Source organism: Silene latifolia, chromosome 1, assembly GCF_048544455.1.
Source record: "Silene latifolia isolate original U9 population chromosome 1, ASM4854445v1, whole genome shotgun sequence".
NCBI classification, from domain to species: domain Eukaryota; kingdom Viridiplantae; phylum Streptophyta; class Magnoliopsida; order Caryophyllales; family Caryophyllaceae; genus Silene; species Silene latifolia.
The window spans coordinates 73758462-73780858 of NC_133526.1; positions in this window are offsets into that span (position 1 = coordinate 73758462).

Consider the following 22397-nt stretch of genomic DNA (forward strand, 5'->3'; position numbering starts at 1 on the left):
TGTTTCGCAATCAATTGATCTAACTAATGAACCTGACCTAGGACCTAGGGTAGCCGTGTCTAGAGTGGCCATGTCTTGGCCGTGTCCTTTGGTCTTTCTTGTTTCGTTTGTTTTACATCGTTTGTTCTTTATTGTTTTGTCGCTTATAATTTATCGTTTGTTCATCGAGTTGTAATTTTCAAGTTAGCTTTCTTTTATCGAGTCAAAACCTCTTCCAAAAACCTTAGTCTTGTTTGGTTAGATGGTTGTGCCCCAATGCATGTAAGAGTGTAGTAAATCGCATGTTGTTTAAAGCAACATGGCCCGATTTATGCTAATGCATGCTTTGGTGCGTAGCCCTATGTCTAATTCGATGAGATTAAGTGAAAGCACACATTACGAGGAGTGACCCAAGGCCGTGAGTCATGTAAGCCGTGGGCCACCCCGTTGTGCACGTTTTCCTAGGCCGAATGGCCGTGTAATGCGTCATGTACGGTTTTGTGTATAGCGTTGTATTTTAGATCGAGTTGTATCTTTAATTTATCGTTGTGTCGGCATGAAATGCCTGGGTTGTAATAGGATAGATCCCAACGGCTCCCCCATTCCCATCAAGCCTTGTTTGCTTTGTTTTGTATGTTGTTAGATCAATCAACCCACATGCTAAATTACAACTTTGACAAAGTTAGTTTAGTTGCATCTAAATCGACATAGAAACTTCACATGTTAGGGTTTTAAAAACGATGTTTGCATATCATATATCGTAGTAGCTATGACCTTGTTTGAAATCCGATACTTGACTTAGTAGAGGCCGTTATTGACGGGCGGGGTTAGGTGTCCTTATGGGCTTCCTAACACGTACCCTCACCCCTTACTCAAGATCTATGGTTTGTGGATCCGTCTAAATACCATTGGATTACGAGAGTCATTCAAATCGAGTGATATAGGGTACAAGTCTTTATCTTTAATCACTCGTAGTCGATTGGCTTTATGCTTTTCGATGAAAGGTGTAAAGTTGACTTGAACGGTTCCAAGTTCCCAAAAAACTTGGTGGCGACTCTAATTTGTCTTAATTCGATTCGAAAGAACCTCGAGTCGATTATGCCTAGTGTGGATCCCGCGGACGCAGATCCCGAGGGCCTTGTCCACAATACCCCTCCCTAACATTGGAATTTTTGAGTTCCTTGAAAGTTACAAGGGTGGAAACTAGAACCCACATCGAGTTTCGTCTTGCAAATGTCAATAGACGAATCACTTTTGGTGAATTGAGTAATATTTTAGGCCTTAGTGATACCCCGTACTATGAAAAGATCCTCGACAAGTATGACCCCGCTCCTCTTTGGGAGGCAATTTCCGGAAAGAAATTTGTGCGCTTTCATGATTGTCGTGCTCTATTAGTCCACCATCCGGGCATTAGAGTGTGGCATAAGGTCATTGGGAATACTTTGATAGCAAGAAATGGCACTAATAATCTTACCAAGCTCGATTTTGTTCTTCTTGAGTCGGCCTTGAACATAGGAAGGGAATATACTTAGCCATATAATGCTCTAAGACTTTTGGTTGAACGATGGCTTAATGTCGATTGTGGTAAAGAGGGCACCGCTTTTATTGTAAAGGAGGACTAGTTACCCATTTGGCCAAGCACTTTGACCCAAATTTCAACAAAGACAAAACTTATGTGGCGGTTAAAGGAGGTCATCTCATTGATAAGGACACCATGATTCATAAGTTTAAGTAGGTCAAGCATGATCCTCTTGACACCAAATATGGGTGGTTAACCAATGAAGCTATATCCTTCACTTTGCCTTCAAATATTTGTCGATTGAGTGTTCACCGGCCAAACTACCTTCTTCCACTCTCCGAGGAGACCGAGTACATTATTCGACAACAAAGAGGCGAGATCGATGAGCCCTCCTCCTCTTCCATTGTCACACCACCCTACCCATTTGAGTATCACGAGTTTAAACCCAAGGATGTCGAGGTAGGAAATGATTCACTACTACAAATACAGGCTATAACAACGGTCAAAAACCATTGTTATATAAAAAAGCGGACGTTGTTAAAGCGTCCGTTGTAGAAGGTTTTAACAACGGTTGGTTTTCTTAAGGAAACCGTTGTTAAAACTATTAACAACGGTTTTATGTATAAAAACCTGTTGTGGAAAGTGTGACTCAATTTTAGGGGGAAAGTTATAACAAAGGGTTTTAATATACAAAACTGTTGTTATAACTAAAGACAACAGGTTGCTTGTAAATAACCGTTGTTGTTTGTTCTTAAAAAATAAAATAAAAAATTAAATTAAATATTACTAGATGCATGCATAATTACGGCCCGTTAGAATTCCGATGCATGCATTATTACTGACATCACTGTGCATATGAACGGACAATATGGAATGAGAAGGGTTAGTAATAAGATTTGAAGCAGCATTGAGAGAAATGATGATGATTATGACACAACTTCCTAACATATATATTAATTAAAAAACAACTCAACCCACACATTGCTTAGTCTTTCAAAACAAACTCCAAAAAACTCAATATATACATCTCCAAACCCTAACTACTAAAACAAACTCTACTTAATCTTTCAAAACAAACTCCAAAAAACTCCAACAAAATGAATGATTTCATCCTTAAGACTCTTACCATGATCGAGAACAACAACGACTTCATCATCCGGTTCCTCCATATTGAGAAAAGTTTCAGGAGCTACCTTGCGGATGCTCGATCCGCATCAAGCACGCCAAAGAAGATGGCTTGACGGAGCGCGGCGAGCTTGCGGCTATATGATGACGATATAGCAACTGCTGAACGGAACCTCCAAATAGCCAAGGAGGAGAGGACGGATACGATAGAGCAGAATAAGATCCTTTATGAAAATATAAGAATTGCATTTTTATATATGTAATTTTTTTTTAATTTATATATATATATATATATATATATATATATATATATATATATATATATATATATTAGTTATGTTTATCTTGCTTCTTCATCTTGCTTCTTCATTGTTTTACTAACTAATTATGCGAACAATACTTAAACAAATAACATAATGGTCGATAAAAACACATACATGCAAAAGAAATAAAAAGAAAAAGAAAATAATGACGATGAAACTAACAGTGACGGCGAGATTTACCTGATAAATACAGAACGTAAGAGACGATGAAATCAACAGTGACGGCGAGAAGATAAAGCGACGATGAGAAAGAGAGAAAGAGAGAAAGAGAAAGTGTGTGTTTTGTGTTTGTTTGTCTGCTGTGTTTGTGTTTGTGTATTAAGGGTTGTGTTTTGTGGCTGCAGCAGACTTCTGTTTGTGTGGTTTATAGTATGGAAGGTATTGACAACGGTTACTAAACAACAACCGTTGTGAAATATGTTTTAACAACGGTTGTAAAAAACACCCGTTGTTAAATAAGTTTTAACAACGGGTTTCAAAAATAACCGTTGTGATTACTTTTCACTAACTTTGCGCCAATTTTGCGCCAAATTATTAACAACGGTTGTGCATGTGTGACCCGTTGTTAAAACTAATAACAACGGTTTTTATAACCATACCCGTTGTAATTGATTTTAGTAAAATTCGCGCCATACATTCTACAACGTCTATTGTGATTTTCGTGAATAATCGTTGTTAAAGGGGCGTTGTAGTTGCCTGGATTTGTAGTAGTGATTACATGACTCTACTCATGAGGGAAATGCACAAGCAAGCTTACAATGATAGAATGGATGCTTACAAGGCCCAATATCCGCCCCTCCTACATCTAGCTAGGCAAGGACTTCTTGATCCATCATGTCATTTGCCTAGTTGGGCGGATAGGGAAATTTTCTTTCCTAGCACCTCTAGTGGTGGAAGACCGGGTGGAGAGGAGATTGTTGATGAGGGTGTTGATGAAGAAGGTGAAGAAGAAGAGGTTCAAGAGAATGTTCAAGAAGAAGAAGCTCAAGATGAGGAAAAAGAAAGTGAGGAAGAGCAAGGAAGTGAAAGTGGGAGTGGAGATGACTCCACATATATGGAGGAAGATGATGATAATGATGATATGATGGAGGATTAGCAAACCTTGGAGGCTCCTACATTCTTTCACCCCTCTTATGGTTTGTCTACTTCTTTTGTTTTCTTTATTGTATTTTGATCATTTGTATGAGGAGTCCTAGCATCATGGAGGACTAACACCTTGGCTCCATTAAGGTGTTCTTTTCATTTTTCCCAATTTGTAAAATCCAAAATGACAATTTATAGTTTCATGCATTGCATTCCGTGTGCATGAACTACCCCGAAATTCAAGACGTTAGAAATAATGTCTATTTTGGTTTCGGGAAGTCCATGCATACACATCGGGAGGTAATCTAAATTACGCTCTCCGCCATAACAAAAACCCATGCATCATGTAGTGTAGCTTAGCATAGCTTGCATTTAGTTTAGAAATCATGCATCATGCTTGCATAATTTCCTATCGTATTGGCCATTGAGGACAATGCCCATACTAGTGTGGGGATGGGAAATTCTAACTTGACTTTTATTCAAAAATCCAAAAAAATCAAAAATTTCGAAAAATCCAAAAAAATTGAAAAATTGAAAATTCCAAAAACATGTTCATTTCCTTTGTAGTGTAGTCTTGTATATATTGTGTTTGTTCATTCTTGTTCAAATTGATTGACTACGCCACATCCGAGACATGAGGATATTGAAGACCGCATGGTATGATCTTTCCAATCTCCTTTTTCCTCTTTATGTTAATGACTATGTGGCTTTATTTTGATTGATACGGTATAAACAATGTGAATTTAGGACTTGCATTTAGATTATTTGGCATACTAGTTGGTAGAATCATATGCATTAGGATGTATAAATGTTAGTTGCATCATGGCATATAGTTGCATGGTAGAAAAAATTTTGTGAAACCGTCTACTTGGGAAGCTTGACAAGTGCATATAGGCCCTAGTAGATGTTTTTTCTTCTTAAGACTTTGCTTGTTAGAATACTTGTAAAACACCCTAAGATGTGTCATGCTAGTATCCTTTGACCCATGGATTGAGGCCTAGTCAAGAGTACCTTGTGGTGTGATAACTCCTTGGTTACCATTTATTCCAAGGTAACCCTTGAAACCATGAAACCATCATTCATCCATGTTCTACCATATTTTTGTCATCAAAGGGAATGGGCACAAAAGGAAATTGTTCAAAAATTTGAGTTCAAGAAAAGAAAAGAAAAGAAAAAGTTTGCAAATTGCATCAAAAAGAAAAGAGGAGTAGCAAAAATGAAAACTCATATGCTTCACATATAAGGCACCCTCGTTACTAATTGGGGTGACTTTGAAAATGTTTAGAAAGAAAAATGCAGAAAGTTGAAAAGTAGTCAAGTATTAAAATGCCAAAAATCAAAAGAAATGGCAAAAAGAAAGTGTTCTCAAATGTTATATGCCCCAAGAAATTGGGGGAAAAACAACAACAAAGCAAACTCCCAAATGAAACTCAAATACTATCGATCCCTTTATCCATCGTATCCATTTTTGTGCATGGTAGAGAGGGGACGACCCTTCTTCTTGTCTAGGCAAGAAGAGGAATTCCGCGATCCTCCAGTGTTTCTAACACCATAGGGAGCGTATTCTTGACAAAAGCATTTAACGATTGAGGACAAAGGTACCCTAGCTTGACACAACTTAAAGGTGATTTATTAGTATCCTTCTAGGCTTAGTAGTTTGAAGAAATTGCATCTATGTAGGAGTCTGTACCCTTGAATTGCTTTCCCTTTAGATAATTTCCGCCACTTAGATGAGGAAAGTGGCTATTCTTTTGTAGATGCATCCATTACTTGATTTTGTGTGCTTTAATTTTGGATGTGTCACCATTTTGGCAAGACCCACCTTGCCTTGCAAGAAGGCATCCTACCTCATGGTTGTCTTGTTGTGAGTTGAAGGGGCGGAGTGAGACCCGCTAATTGTCTCATATCGGCTCTGCTATTAGGTTAGTTTAAATAACGGTCCTAGTTTTTGTCACCTCTTTACTCAAGACGAGCAAAGGTTTGGTTTGGGGATATATGATGTGACCATTATTTGAGTATATTTAGTCCTCGAATTAGCCTCGTTCCTATGCTTTTTAGTGCATATTTGGGTCATTTACTATCTTTAGTTCTTTGTTTTGCATATTCTTTGAGGTTTTGTTCCCTTGGTAGGAGAGGAGTGCAAACCTTGCATTTTCATGGCAAAATGGAGCTAAATTGATCGAATCTAATGACCAAGCATCGAAAAGAAGACAAGACTAGAAGGCCTTTGTACATATTATAGTAGATGGGCAATGGTGAAGAAATCCTTGCATCCCCGACTAAATCCCGGAGGATTATTGGAAGAAGAAAAGAAGGCTGTGACGAAATCCGCCCGTCCAACTAGGCAAGACACCCGTCCAAGACGTAAAGAATCCGAGCGTCTTTGCCATCCAGACGCCCGTCCAACCATGCTACAATCCGCTCGTCCAGCCATGAAGACGCCCGTCCATTCACCAGGAAATCAGCCCGTCCCGACACCTTGGACGCCCGGATTCCCTTACAGTCCCACACAACCTTTTCTTCCCTCCATGAAAGATGCGCATATTTCTGAAAGACCGGCAAAAAGGAGACTCGCATCTTTTCTGAGAGGAGCGATTCCTCAAGGACTTAATCGTCATTTAAGCCCTTAGTAAACCCTAATTTGTGTACCTAATCCCCACTATAAATACCCCATTAGTCTAATTAGATGAAGCATGTTCTTTTTATCAATCTCTAGTGTAGTTTATATCATTCTAATCTATTCTTAATCTTGTAATCAACTTCTAATCAAATATTAATACAAATCTCATTTCCTTAATCTCTGTTTTGTTCATCTTTTATTTTGGGTAATTGAAGATTATTTGGGTTATTGTTGGGAGATTGACAACCTTCCAATCAATCATCAAGTACTTCTATCATTCTTTGCTTTATTTTGGAATCATTAGTAGGTATAATCCTCTTAATCCCATTTTAATTATTGTTAATGATCTTCATTTATTCATCATGTTTAGGTTTGTTAATGTGATTGACAACCTTGTTAACATGTTAAACTTGATAATGAGTGAGTAGTTTCCTTAACTAGGGTTAATGGGTAATTAGGGGAAACCAACATGGGGAATGATTCATGCTTAATTTAATATGTTTTCATAGTTTATTTGCTTGCTTGTTGTGATCTCAACTTATGCACATGTTATGTTTGATGAAATGCGAGCCTATGAATCCTTGCATTTTTTTACCCATCACTTACCTTTTCAATGAGACTTGTAAGATATAAACCAACTCGAGTCTCATTAGACCATGCATATAGTTGAGTAGGGAGGATTAAGTCGACTTGTAGGTGTTGTACAATCTAATGGATTCGGCTCTGGGACCCAAACCTTCCTAGGATTGTAAGATATAAACCAACTCGATCCATCACAATAATAATTGCTTGCTTATAATTTGAGAATATGTTTGTATGATCAATTCTCATGAAACCCCTATGACCCCATGACACCCTAGTGAATTTAATCAATTGTTTACATCTCATTTTAATCATCTTGCTTGTTTACTTTTATTGCTATTTAGTTTAGTGATCTTCTCATCTCAACCCCAAATTGTGACACCCTTAGACACCGCTACTTGCAATCAAAAATCCTACATCAATACCCGTCCCTTGGGATCCGACCTTTACTTGCCTCTTTACTAATAGTAGAGTTGTTTGTGAAGTTATAAATATTGTTTTGGTCTAGGTGCTCTTAACGACAAGTAACCGAAAACTAAATCTCCAAGTGAGTCCGATCACTAATCCCACCCACCTCTATAGCGGCCTCTACTAATGATTAGGGAAGTTGTTCATATTTGATATGTCGTCAATGTAATGCATGTAATGCATGTAATGCAACAAACATAGATTAATCCTAGCATGTGAAATAAGAATATGTCGGGGAACACGTGTTTTAGCAAACAATTTGGTCGAAGTACGTTGTTAGATCCAATACATGTGAATGCCATACAATTAAATCATACATAATAATACTGACGAATTATAATAATTAAAATTAAAAATATTACAAGGTTTATTTGATCTACGTCAAAAGCACGTTCAAACACGGGATTTCAAAGAAGAAAATAAAAGAAAAATAATAAAAACTGAATTAATATATGAAAATATGTCAGACTAGAGGTGATAATACGAATAATAGTTGATTTGAACCGTAACTAGGAGCTGCGTGAAAGCGAGAAGGAGTTCAGAGACAGAAACCAACCCAGAACAGGTGCAGCATCTGCTGCGTCCTCTGCATGAGTACTATAACGAAAACGCGGGATACCGACGGAAAATTTAAGGCCATACTGACGGCTTTTCCGTCGGTATTTCCATTTATGGACGGAAATTCGGTCAGGAAAGAGGGTCAGCTTATTTCATCACTAAAAAACCTGTCCTGACGGAATTTCTGTCGGTATTTAAAAACACTGACGGGAATTCTGTCCTTATTTCTAGCTAGGAAGTGTCGGATTTTCCGTCAGGAATCCTATTTAACTGTTGGGTGTGGCAGCCAATGATGGAATTTCTGTCAGTTTTTTTGGAAATACTGACGGGTATTCCGTCACATGTTTTTTAGCGCCATTGACTTTGTCAACGCGCCAATTACTCGTGACAGGAAATTCGTCAGTAATTGATACCGACGGAAATTCCGTCAAAAATCCGTCCGTATCCTGAGTTTTCTGACGGCTTGTTTTTTCCGTCGGTATGACCGTCACTATGCCGCGTTTTTGTTGTAGTGGAGGCGCAGCACTTCATGTGTTTGTTCTAGAGGTGGGTTCTGGCTGTGAAGTCAGAACCGCAATACTGTTATCGTTCGTTGGTATATTTAAGATGGGTTATTGATATTAGACTCGAATTTAAGTGCTTTAACCAATTATATGTATCTGGGCAAGCCATAAAACGAATTTAAAACGAGAAATTACAGCGGTTTACATGATTATGATTATACGATGAACTCGTGTCGGAAATACAAAAAAGGAAGCTTGAGGTTAGACTAAGACGAAATTGGACAAAATAAGACCCGGAAGAAAAACTATGTATCGAATTAGGATTCCAGAACCTCGACATGAACAAGTCGAAACCCCGAAGAATCAATTTGAATTAAAATGGCGAAAACCCACAAGTATTGAATTACTCGGGATTAAGGACGAATTAAACATTGTAATTTAAAAAGGAATTGCTAAAACATGATTTGTAATGAAACAACCAAAAGGACGAAAGAAAACGAAAGAATAAAAAAAAGAAAACTTGCAAGAAGTCGACGAAGAAGAAGAAGAAGAGGAGGAGTAGTAAGCAACCTCTAAAAGAGGTGCAGCAGAGCTGCGATCCTTCGAAGAGGCGCAGTTGTTGCTGCGTTTCTTCTCGACGTCTGACCTCTCCTGTTTCGTAAAAACGGTTTTAAAAGATGGATTTTAAATCGATTTTCGAACGTTCTTTTGATATAGATCTACATTAATTGATAAGAAATAAAATTACAATAATAATATAGGATTTACACCCTCAGACTTACATGTTTGAGGAAACGAGATTGACTAAAGTTATCGTTTAGTGATTGCTCGACTCGAATATGCGTGAAAAGTGCCCTCGTTAGAAGATTTAGTAAATTGATTAGGTTGATTAAAGGTGGAGTTGGTCAAATTGGTCGGTATATGCAACGTGACTAGGACTCAGAATGATCTGAGCTTATGTGGTCGATTAATCAAGCACTTAGGCATAGAAAGCAATAGCGTAGTCTAGAATGCAAAGAGAGAGAAAGAAAGGGCGGGACACTCGCGTGCCAAATATGGAGACCGAAGGCCTCTATTTATACTAAACATATAGAAGAGTTTAGGAATGACACGTATACGGAAACAAATCACGGAAAGATTCTGAAAAGTGTGAAAAGAGGGTTGGAGAAAAGGCGCAGCAGCCACTGCGACCCTTGGAAGAGGCGCAGCAGCTACTGCGTCATTTCCCCAGAGGTTTCCTCCTCAGCAAAAAAGATTTCCGCATTTTATTATGGAATTTCGGTAGGTATTCACTTCCTTATTCCATGAAACACAATATTACGGTAGATATTTACTTAAAATAGTAATTTTAATTAGGAATAAATATCCAGAGAATTCTAGAACATTCCGGAATACACTGACTCGGCATTTAAACAGTTTTTAGAAAATGAAGCGGTTTTTGACACGGACTCCAAATAGACTCCAATTACTGTCAAAACGATCGTATCGGTGCGTAGATGACGACCCAGGGGTTGACTCGAGTATTTGAGCTATCACTTGTCGATGAACTTACGGACTGTCATAAATCGTTCCACGTATGAAACATGCGGCCCAATCATAACTAGGTGGTTGGTGGGAGTTGTAGAAATGAGGTATCTACAGAGCCCCCACTTTGACTGAGGCTTGGACAAGGCGAAAGTCAAACTATAGCCATCAGTTCAATCGAAGATTACAACCTGACGACTATGGCGACGCGAGGCGGCTCAAGGGGTCTGAACCAAGGACCTGTCGTCGGGAAAATTTTAGAGTCTGTCGACTATCGGGGTGGGTCGCTTAAAGTCTATTAGACTACGTAATGAAGCTCGCCAGCCATAAGAAGAAACCATACCTGAGACACCCCTAGGTGAAACGAGACTGAAGGGGCTTCGGCAAAACTCTTTGGTCTGAAGATAACTTGGTGTCTAAAGGCATTAGGGGTTATAGGGACTCTGAAGAAACTTCTTAACACTTCTGAAGGCTCCCTCTGAAGGCTATCTCTAAAGGGAAAGGCTGAAGGACAACTCTCTGAAGGACTGAACATGAAGACTTAACTGAAAAGAACTTCTGGAATTTACTGAAGAGGGGTATCTAAATGGATTATCTTGAAAGTTATCTAAAGGATTAAGGCAAGTGAAGGACTATCTTGAAGGAATGACTGTGAAGGATTATCCTTAAAGTAATAAAGGATTATCTGAAGGAAAAAACATATGAAGCTTTATCTTGAAGGTTGTATGAAGGAAAAAACATATGAAGGTTTATCTTGAAGGTTATCTGAAGGAAAAAACAAGTTTCTGAAAGATCTGAAGGATTAAGGCAAGTTTCTGAAAGATCTTGAAGGATTAAGGTAAGTTTTAAAAGATCTGAAAGTACAGAACTCTTCGGGAGTTATTTCTCTCGAACTCCATGGCAAAACATATGAGGGTCAGCAGGGCGTTGGAAGAAACCGCTGGGGAATCTGCTCGCATCGGTCTCAAGCGAACTCTGTTGACAAATACGTGGGCTGTAAGCGATAACGAACTCTCGCTGGGGAACATATTGATGACTCCACAGGGGAAGAATCATATGTTAAGTCAACAACGGCGCACCCTTGGCACCGCTGAGGAGAATAATAGATTGATAACAACGCGTCCTTGGCATCGCTAAGGAAAAGTGTTTGATTGACAACAGCGCGTCCTTGGTACCACTGAGGAGAAAATAATAGATCGATAATGACGCGTCCTTGGCGTCACTGAGGAAAAGTGTTTGATCGACAACGACACGTCCTTGGCACCGCTGAGGAGAAAATCCGCTCGGGTCATCGCAAGCGAAATTTCAATAAAGAGGAGAAGCCCATGAACTGTATTTAGTGATCATGAATTCTTGTAATTTTCTTGAATGTCATGGAAGAAACCTTGAGCAATACTGCTTCTGATACTCACCTGTATGGTTAGTAGCCACACAAGAACGCAATCTAATAGGCAAATAGCAGAAAGCACATGAGGAAACGCAATTAGCTCATGGACCTCAAATGAGGAAGTAAACACACAAGTTTTGAAAGCTCTTTCTTTATAAATTGTTGCATGTAATGCGTTATGCATATTCAATGGGCTTTAGATACATAACTTGACACAACATCAACTCACTAGGACGCAAGACGATAGACTGACGCAACACTGACTTAGATTTGACGCGACATGGGGATTAATTTGACAGACTTTGCTTAAGTATGCACAACCCCTAACTAAGTGTGGGTGACAATGCGTATCAGTTCCAAAGGTAGAAGAATTGTAAGAATGATGACGGCCTATAAAGGCAAGGCATGAGCCATGGATCCGTTGTCTACTTGGACATCTTTTGACATCGTTTGCTATAAAAGAGACCCCTCTTGAGGCACGATAACTTCGAGAATTGGTCTATAAAGAGGTAGAAATGGAAATTGTGGTTGGAAGTTTGAAAATGAGGTTAAAGGTTGATGGTTAGGATGGTTGAAAGTTGATGGTTGGTGTGGTAATTGAGGTTGGAAGTTGATGGTGGGGATGGTTATATCCTTGAGGACTGCCTACGTATTCACGTGAAGTGAAATCAAACCAGGTCGTAGTTCTGAGCTGGCTTTAAGACTTGAGGTTGAAAGTTAAAAGTGAGGATGGTTGTGTCCTTGAGGACTGCCTACGTATTCACGTGAAGTGAAATCAAACTAGATCGTAGTTCTTAGCATGTGCCTAAGCTAGATTTGTTAGGTTCATATACCTATTATTAGACACTTCTAACAGTGAACTAATTAACTTCTTAATTTGTGTTCTTTTAGATCTAGTGCATGCATAACAAAATAAGAGATTAATAAGGAAAAACAATGTCCCTTACATTGTTATTTGGTTCGAAATATGGGCACAAATAAGGTCACCTTCCTTATTTGTTATTGAGCTTATAATGGTGGATGATCATCCAAAAATCCCAATGTAGATATCCTCCTTTGATTGCACCCAAGACTAATCTCTTAAAATATTATACTAATTAACTAGATTAGTGTATTATTATTCCATAAAATGTATTCTAATATGTTTATAATTACTACACTAGTAACTTTTCTTGATATTAGAATTTATGAATAATTTATAAGGTTTCTAAAAACTTGTTTTAGAGAGATTTTGAGAGAGTTTTGAGAAAGCATGCATGTGATGTAAAAATGAATGAATATTAGTGGAAAATAAGAGAACAATTCTCTTATGAAAGAGAGGAAAAACCGGTGGCGGTCAAGGAGTACATACCAAAAATTGGAATATCCTTTCCCTTTTACTCTTGTCAACATTTTAGGTGTTGATTGGCTTTTGGAATGTGAGGGGGTTAAATAGTCCATCTAAGCAGAAGCATATTAAATGGTTCTTGCATCAACATAATATTGGATTATTTGGCCTCCTTGAGACGAAGGTGAAGCCTTCATCTCTAAATAAAGTTAGACAAAATATATGTGATGACTGGTGTGTATCTACCAATTCTCAATGGCACACTGGTGGTAGAGTATGGCTCCTTTGGAAACCTAGTTTATATCAAATACAGTTTCTAGAGTATGGGGCTCAATATATACATACTTTAGTCCAGGAGCTAAGTACAAAGGAATTGTTTCATCTTACTATGGTCTATGCTTTTAATGGTGTTCAGGAGAGGAAGGTTTTATGGGAGAGATTGTGTGATTTTCAGACTCAAATCCATGGGCCTTGGCTTATCTGTGGGGATTTTAACACTGTTCTTAGACCTTGTGAAAGATTAGGGGGGATGTCCACTGAGGAGGAAATGAATGATTTTCAGATGTGTCTGGATTTCTGTAACATGGTGGACATTGCTGCTACTGGGTCTTATTTCACCTGGAATAACAAGCAAGATGCGCATTCCAGAGTGTATAGTCGTCTGGATAGGGCTCTAGTCAATCATGCTTGGCTAGTGCAACGGCCTGACTATTTTGCCTTCTTCCATGTAGAGGGATATTATGATCATACACCATGTATTATTCAGCACACTAGTACTGACAGGCAGAAAAAACGATGTTTTAAATACTTTAACATGTGGAGTGAGGCAGATCAGTTCATCCCTTGTGTTCAACAGACTTGGGATGTCAGGATTTATGGCACTCCCATGTATAAGTTTGTTAAAAAACTCAAGAAGTTGAAGCAGCCCTTAAAAATGCTTAACAAAGATCTTTTTGATGATGTGGAGAATAATGCTATGAGGGCTTGGCAGCACTTGGAAGATATTCAAATACAGCTGAGAGCTCATCCTCAAAACAGTGAACTGATTGAGCTTGAGCTTGCAGCTGCAAAGGATTTTGTGGAATTGCAGAAGGCTTCTGAAAGTTTCCTTTTGCAAAAATCCAAGGCTATCTGGCTTAAAGAAGGGGACAATAACTCAAGAATTTTTCATAGTTATATGAAAGGGAGGCATGAGAAGAATAAGGTGTTCAGGATTTTTGATGACTATGGAGTGTGTCATACTGATCCATTACAAATACAGCAGGCTTTTCTTTCTTTTTATCAGAAACTGCTGGGAGAGACTGAGATTCTTAAACCTGTTAACTCCCAGGTAGTGCAAAGGGGTCCTTTATGTACTGAGGATCATCACCATATGCTTCTTGAACCAAAGACCAATCTTTGAGATTAAAGCTATTGTATGGCAAATCCCTGCTAATAAAGCTCCTGGCCCGGATGGGTATACCAGTGCTTTCTTTAAAGATGCATGGACTGTTGTTGGGGATGAGTTATGCAGTGTAGTTAAGGATTTTTTCCATCATGGCAAGCTACTCAAGCAGGTTAATCACACCTTGGTTAGTCTTATTCCAAAAGTTGATTTACCTGAAAATGTCACTCAATTCAGGCCCATATCTTGCTGCAATGTGACTTACAAGATCATTTCTAAGTTACTGTGTTCCAGACTGTCTAGAGTATTACCTCATATAATTAGCCCTAATCAAGGGGGGTTTATTAAAGGGAGGAATATCATTGAGAACATCTTGGTTTGTCAAGATCTTATCGAGGCTTTATAATAGAAGTTCAGTAACCCCTAGATGTATCTTTGAAAGTGGACCTTAAGAAGGCGTATGACTCGTGAACTGGAGTTTTTACATCGATGTTACATGCTCTTAATTTTCCTCCCAAGTTCACTCAGTTGATCATGGAATGTGTGGTTACTGCCTCCTACTCTTTGGTGCTAAATGGGGAGCCATTTGGTATGTTCCCTGGTAAAAAAGGATTGAGGCAGGGGGACCCTCTTTCACCTCTCCTCTTCACTATTGCCATGGAATACTTGTCCAGAATTCTTCATTTCTCTACTGAGGTCCTGGATTTTAGATTTCATTCCTTATGTGGAAAGTTGAGGCTCCAACACCTCATGTTTGCAGATGATCTCCTGCTCTTCTCTAGGGGTGATGATCAGTCTGTTTTGGTGTTGCTTAGATCCTTTGCAACCTTCTCTGCAGCTTCTGGTCTTCACATGAACAAGCATAAGTCTAATATTTACTTCAGTGGTGTGCATAGCCCTATGAAGGAGCAGCTTGTTAGCCTCTCTGGTTGTGTGGAAGGGAAGGTCCCTTTTAACTACTTAGGGGTACCTGTCACTGCTGGCAAATTGGGTAAGAAAGATTGCCAGGTCTTGATTGAAAAAATCATTGAAAAGATTAGAACTTTTGGTGCTAGGAAAATTTCTTATGCAGGTAGACTGATCATTGTACAGTCTGTGCTAACTTCTCTTTTCTCCTATTGGGCTAATATTTTCCTCATTCCCAAAGGTGTTATAAGGAAGATTGATGCTTTATGTCGTAATTATCTTTGGGATGGCACTAGTGTGTATATGAGAGCTCCTCTGGTTAGCTGGGACCAAGTGTGCACTCCTAAATGTGAAGGTGGCCTGGGTATCGGTATAGTCTTGATTGGAACATTGCCCTTTGTTGGGAAACTGGTTTGGTGGATATTCAAAGAAGCCTGATAGTTTATGGGTCAAGTGGATTCACCAAATTTATATGAAGGGTTGTGCCTGGGATAGTTATCTTCCTAAAGCTCACATGAGTGGGAATTGGAAGGCTATTTGCAAGGTGAAAGAACTTTTTAGAGGGGGATATCATAATGGTGTTTGGCTTGCTGATCAAAGAGGGTATAATGTTGGCTCGCTACAATTGGGTCGGACATAAGGAGCGAGAAAGTGGGATGGGCTAAATTGATTTGGAATCCTAGAGTCCTCCCTAAGCATAGCTTTCTATCTTTGGCTAGTTTTCAGGAATGCTTTGAATGTGAAGGATAAGCTGTATAGGATTGGCATCTGTACTGATGATAAATGCTGTATTTGTGATACAGATACAGAAAGTATTAGCCATCTTATTATGCATTGCGATTCTGATGAGACAAGTCCTGCATGCGGTTTGTTCGTGGTTGTGCATTCCTTTTTGGTGTAAATGCAATCATTTGGATTGGACGAAGGAAATGGAGATCAATTCAGAAGGGCATCTGTCTTGCTGCTGTCATGGCAGTTTACTACCATGTCTGGCAGCAGCGTAACTTGGCTAGAATTGAAGGTAAACTGATGAGGCCCATGATTCTGGTACATCAAATTCAGCAGTTGGTAAAGAGCAAGGTGCATCAGCTAGATATGAGTACTGTGTCTGTAAGAGATAGGCAATGGCTTACTCTAGTAGGCTTTATTTAATGTACTTACTCTTCTCTTGATAGGCTGTAATACTTCTTTGAGCTTAATGAAAATGCTTACATTCTAAAAAAAAAAAAAAAAAAAAAAAAAAAAAAAAAAAAAAAAAAACATTTTAGGTGTGTAAGGCTAGTAGTGTAGGTTCAATTATTTATCATTTTATCACATAAAATAAAATAACCACATCCCACTAATACTCCCTCCATTTCGGTCCAACCCACATAAAATGGACTACCATTTTATTTTGTCAATTTGTCATTTGTCACACAATATGTCACATGTAGTATGTTACATGTTATTAATTAATTTAATGCATATTTATCAAATAAATATCATTTTATAAATTAATCAAATCACATACAACAAATTAACTAGTGATACTTGAACACATAAATAAAATGGGTCATATAATTATAATTTACAACATCTTGTAATTATAATTAATCATTCATTCTTATCTCAATTGTTTCACAAACAATAATCAATTTTAGTAATAAAGTATTTCAATTACTAAAATAAATCTTATTTAATCCCATTACAATAAGATATAAATATTCTCTCTCACAATTGAATTGTTCAATTTTAAGGAATTGATTAACTTGTATCGTCATACAATTAATCAATTTGACTATTAAGGGACTTGTCCTTTAGGTGTGACCTTAAGGGATCAACTGATCACCACCGTCAAATGACAGTAATGTCAAACTCTAGTTAGCCAATCATTACCGATTAATGATGACCAGATGCCTTATGTATTATTAACATGAGATTTAAACATGTGTTCGCACTATTGTTGAAGACATATATTCCAACAATCTCCCACTTTTACAAGACAAGCGTGCTTCACTAATTCTCTTGTCCTATTACAATCTCCCACTCAATGCAAGGTGTCTCGCAGGTCATACTTGCACTTGATCATATCTTGAGTGGTTTTCTCAATCTGGAGTGTAACTGTCGGACCAGAATTATCTACCGTAGATACTTCCGAGCGTGGCCACGCATTTCCAGTTCACTACTCCTCGAGTGGCCTTGAGATTTCAAACAACCCTGACAAGGGAGTGGACAATTCCTATCGCACTATTCCCTTCATTTATCCACAGTTCATAATAACCCAAAATATACTCATTTGACCTCATTTACGACAGTCGTAGAGCATAAATCAAAGCCTATCAGAAATTGTGCCAACTTGGGCGAGTAGTCTCTAGTCAAAAGAATTGACTCATAAGAATACTATAGTAGCTCTTGCCACGACTAGTCATCCCATATGACTCTATGGCACTTGAACTTGCCATCAATCACATCACACTCTAGTCACTACGAGATGTCACCTCATATAAGTAACTAGGGGCAAAAACTATGTTAATCCAGTTCACTTTAATAGGGTTCAACGTTGTCCTTACAACCTATTTGGATATAACAAAGTAATAAAAGAGTTTTTAATAAAACTCAAACGATAAATGCGATTATCATATATGAATAGTCAATACACTATTACTACTTCATATCTTATAATCTATAGTGTACCTCTTACACTTGTTGCAATGCAATAAAAGCTTGGCAAGTGGATATACCATGTATCCATATATTCCAACTTTATTAATTGTTGTTTCCTTCTTTTCAATGTTATTTCTAATAACATAAATTTATCTAAGTATATGTCTATTCTTCTTAGAATACTTGGGCTCTTTAACTTGAAAGATGCTCCCACTGTTATCACATAACTTGTGATAAAGTCATTGGTAGAGGAATCTACTCTCATTCCCTACGTTGACCATTTTATCACAATTTACTTAGATTCCTTTTGTAGAATTTGCAATGTACGAAACTAAAACACTTTTCCAGCTTCTTACTCCTTAGTCAATAAAATCAGCCTAGGATTTCGACAAATCCTTTTCAGTTTGGAAACTAAAGTTTGTGCAACCCTTCAACACATAATTTAGTACATCATCCAAACATATGAACAAATCTTCAATTATTCTTTAAGGCTTTCACAAGACCATCTTATGAATTAACTTGTTATTGACTTATTATGCTCCAAGCATATGGTTCATCACAGCATGTGCGTTTGATGGCATACATGATCGTTCTAATGGCGGAATCATTAGCAACGATTGCATGTGTTCGACAACTTAATAGGTTCAGTGAACGACTATGACTCCATCATAGTAATTTCACTTCCATCAACATGAATAACCCATTCAACTTTGTTGATTTTAAACAGATACGAAAGATCTTATCATCATAAGATTCTCAACTCTATGCCAATATTCTCTCATATAGATTCGGTAATCTATGATATGTCGCACCTTTTTCTAGTCTCCCAATCACTCTTGGCAGAAGAGAGCATTGGTACATTATTCTCAATAAGTAATATGTCTTCAACATATAAGACATAGGAAAAAATAATTCTAGCTCCCACTTAACTTCATGTATAATCATGATTCTTCAATCATGTGAATGAAACCATTCTCAATTATCACATGAACGAAAAGTATAATCCTTTGATGCTTGCTTAAGACCATTCTAGGATCACTTAAGAAAGCTACGCATAAGATGTTAGGAGTCTTAGATCTTTATCTAAGGTTTTGTTTTCTAAACACATCCTTCTCTAAATTCCCATTTTAGAAAAGCAAATTTTTAATATCATTTGCCACTCTTCATCAAAATGAAATGTGGTGATTCCTAACATAATTTATCTTGATCAACATCTTCATGTCAATCTATGCATTTGAGTACTCTAAAGCTCTATTTACTTTTAAGGAGACCCTCGCCTTAAAGTAAATCTACTCTTGAGTAACAATCTTTGGATTGTAATGCTATGGCTCGGTTGTAACAAGGTCGATTTGGAATAATATCATTACTTTCGCAAAGCAAAATTTTAACAACAAGACATGTGTGCTAAACTCCCATTGAACTATACTCCCACTCTATCTTTATAGATTATAGTTCCATTACTTTCACAAAGTAACACATTAACTATAAGACATGTTTGCGATGATCCAATCTACTTCCACTCTATCTCTCAAAAATACATCTATCTTCTTGAGAGATAGCTTTGTGAGTCACAAACATACATATGGTGGAGTATTAGAAGTTTCTCTAGACTGATGCATTAGCGCATAAAAGACCAGCCCTATCATGACAGCTTGATTCATGTTATATGCGAGTCTTATCCATGTCATCTGTTAAATATACTCTCTATTTTAGGTATCTCCTAGTTGACCATCCGTTTAGAATAATGTGTCCGTATATTATCGCAAATTCCCTAATATATGAGTTTAATAACTCAACATAACTTTATAATTGATCTTACATATTTAAGTTGTTACTTTTAGTAACAATGGCATAAGGAGAATCAAATTCATAACTTATTGACATATAATGATCTAATCATTATATTTGTCGATTTGATCAATTTTAGTCGATAATCATATGTTTCACTATGCAAGTAGTGCATGATGATAATTTTAGAACAAATGATACAATAAAATAAGTGACTTGAGTTTCAAACCAAGTCACTAATATCCAAAATACAACCATTGTTTAAAGGATACAAAAAAATTCCAAGTCGCACGAGGAAATCAAAATAGTTCTAAAATCTCAAAATACAACATGAAAATAAAGACAAAGCAATATAAGACAAGCTTCCATAGATCTAGCTCCATGGGCGGCTACATCTAGCTTCCCTGAAGATCCTCTAGGCTTGCTTTTCTTTGCCCTTGTCCTTGCTAGGATGCCTTAATTATAATAAAAAGGGTAATCATCACAACTTGTATCAACATACCAAAGTCGGGATTTAAACATAAAAGATAGGGATAATTATATACCTACTGGAATGACCGTTCCAGCTTTGATATCGCCAAGGTATTTTGAACAATTTCTCTTCCAATGCCCAACACCACAACAATAGTGGCACTTGTCCCCGGATGAGGCATTGTACTTGAGCTTGGAGGAGCTAGCTTCACAAGCCTTTCTTTTGTTCTTGTAGGGAGTTTTCTTCTTTCCCGTATTGCCACTTTTCTTGAAATTCCCTTTGCTCTTATGATTAACATTGAGCATGTTTGAAATTATTAATCTCATTAATTTACATATTCATATATGAATCAATTTATTTAGTCATAAAATAAATTCTAGATCTTATGCATGCAAACATGAACAAAAGTAGAGAAGAAATCGTCTTTCTTACTATGTGATTTCGGTTTTATGGGCACCAACAAGATCTCCTTCTTGTTAGTTCTTGAGCTTTCCAACAATGGATGAACAAGATTCAAGTTTAGAATCTCTCCCAAAAGCATATACCCAAGGAAACCTCTTAATAACTAATATTATTATGATCTAGTAATAATATTAATCTAGCTTAAATATTTAACCCAAAATATTGATTTTGATCTCCTCTATTTCGGTTTAGAGGAGAGGATTTTTGTGTGTTTTTCTTTCTCTAAAATTTTAGAAGTTGTAGAGAAAATACATTTTTACTACACTAGAAAAATATGAGTTGAAGTGTGTATGAAAATAAAATGATAGAGGAAAAACTCTATCATTTCACTTGGCAAAACCGGTTGGAGGAGGGAAGGTAGCCAATGTATGAGGCCAACTTTCTTCCCAAGAACAACTAGGCATGCATGGCTACATATAGAGTGTAATAATTGTGTTTTTTCCTTATTAAAATAATCAACACAATTAATGCACTAATACCCTCTAAATTTCGGTACACTTGAGATAAAATGGGTAGTCCATTTTATTTTGTCATTTGTCAATTGTGACATATGTGACATGTTACTTGACATGTGAATTTGTAATGTATTTTTAGCATATTAAAAATCAGCATACTCATAAAATATGTCATTTACAAAATCGACTAGTAATTCGTAATTATTTGTACCAAAACGGTTTATCAAATTATAAATTACAACGTCTTGTATTTATAATAAATTGTTCATTCAATTTCAATTCCAAATTGTTTCGTAAACAATAATTTTATCTAAGTAATACAACAATTCAATTACTTAGACCGTATCTAATATAACCAAATTATAATAAGACACGTTAATTTTACTCACAAAATCATCCGTCAATTTTAAGCAATTTAATTAACTCGATCGGCATACGATTAATTAAATAATCAATTAAGAGTATTTCCCTATAGGTATGACCTAAGGGGATCAACTGATCACCACCGTCGCACGACAGTAATGTCAAACTCTAGTTAACCAATCATTACCGATATGTATGGACCAGTTGACTGTAAAATTATTACATCCCACATGTATTCTTAAAATGATATTTAAACATGTGATCATCATGATCGACAATTGTGATCGCATTATTGTCGGAGGACACATATTCCAACAATCTCCCACTTGTCCTCGACAAGTGTGCGTCACCAATTCTCTTGTCCTATTACTATCGCCCACTCAATGCAAGGTGTCTTTCAGGTCGTACTTGCAAGTGATCATATCGAGAGTGGTTTCCTCGATCTGGAGAATAACTGATTGACCGGAGTTATCTACCATATATACCTTTCGAGCGTGGCCACGCATTTCCAGTTTATTACTCCTCGAGTGGCCCTGAGATATTGTTTTAACCCTAACAAGGGGGTGGACAATTCCTATCGCACTCATTCCCTTCGACTAGCCACAACCATCATAACCCAAAATATGCCCATTTGACCCCATTTACGAAGGTCGTAGTAACACAAATCAAAGTTAATCGGATACTGTGCCACCTTAGGTGAACAGTCTTTAGTCAAAAGAATCGACTCATTAGAATACTATAGTAGCTCTCGCCACGACCATGCTATATAAATTTGCCAGAACTCTATAAGCGGTCATAAGGCCCGACAAAGTGTTCCTAACAGTTTTCCTATGTGATCGACTAGTCATCTCATATGACTCTATGGCATTTGAACTTGCCATCAATCGCATCACACTCTAGTCACTTCGAGACGTCACCTCATACAA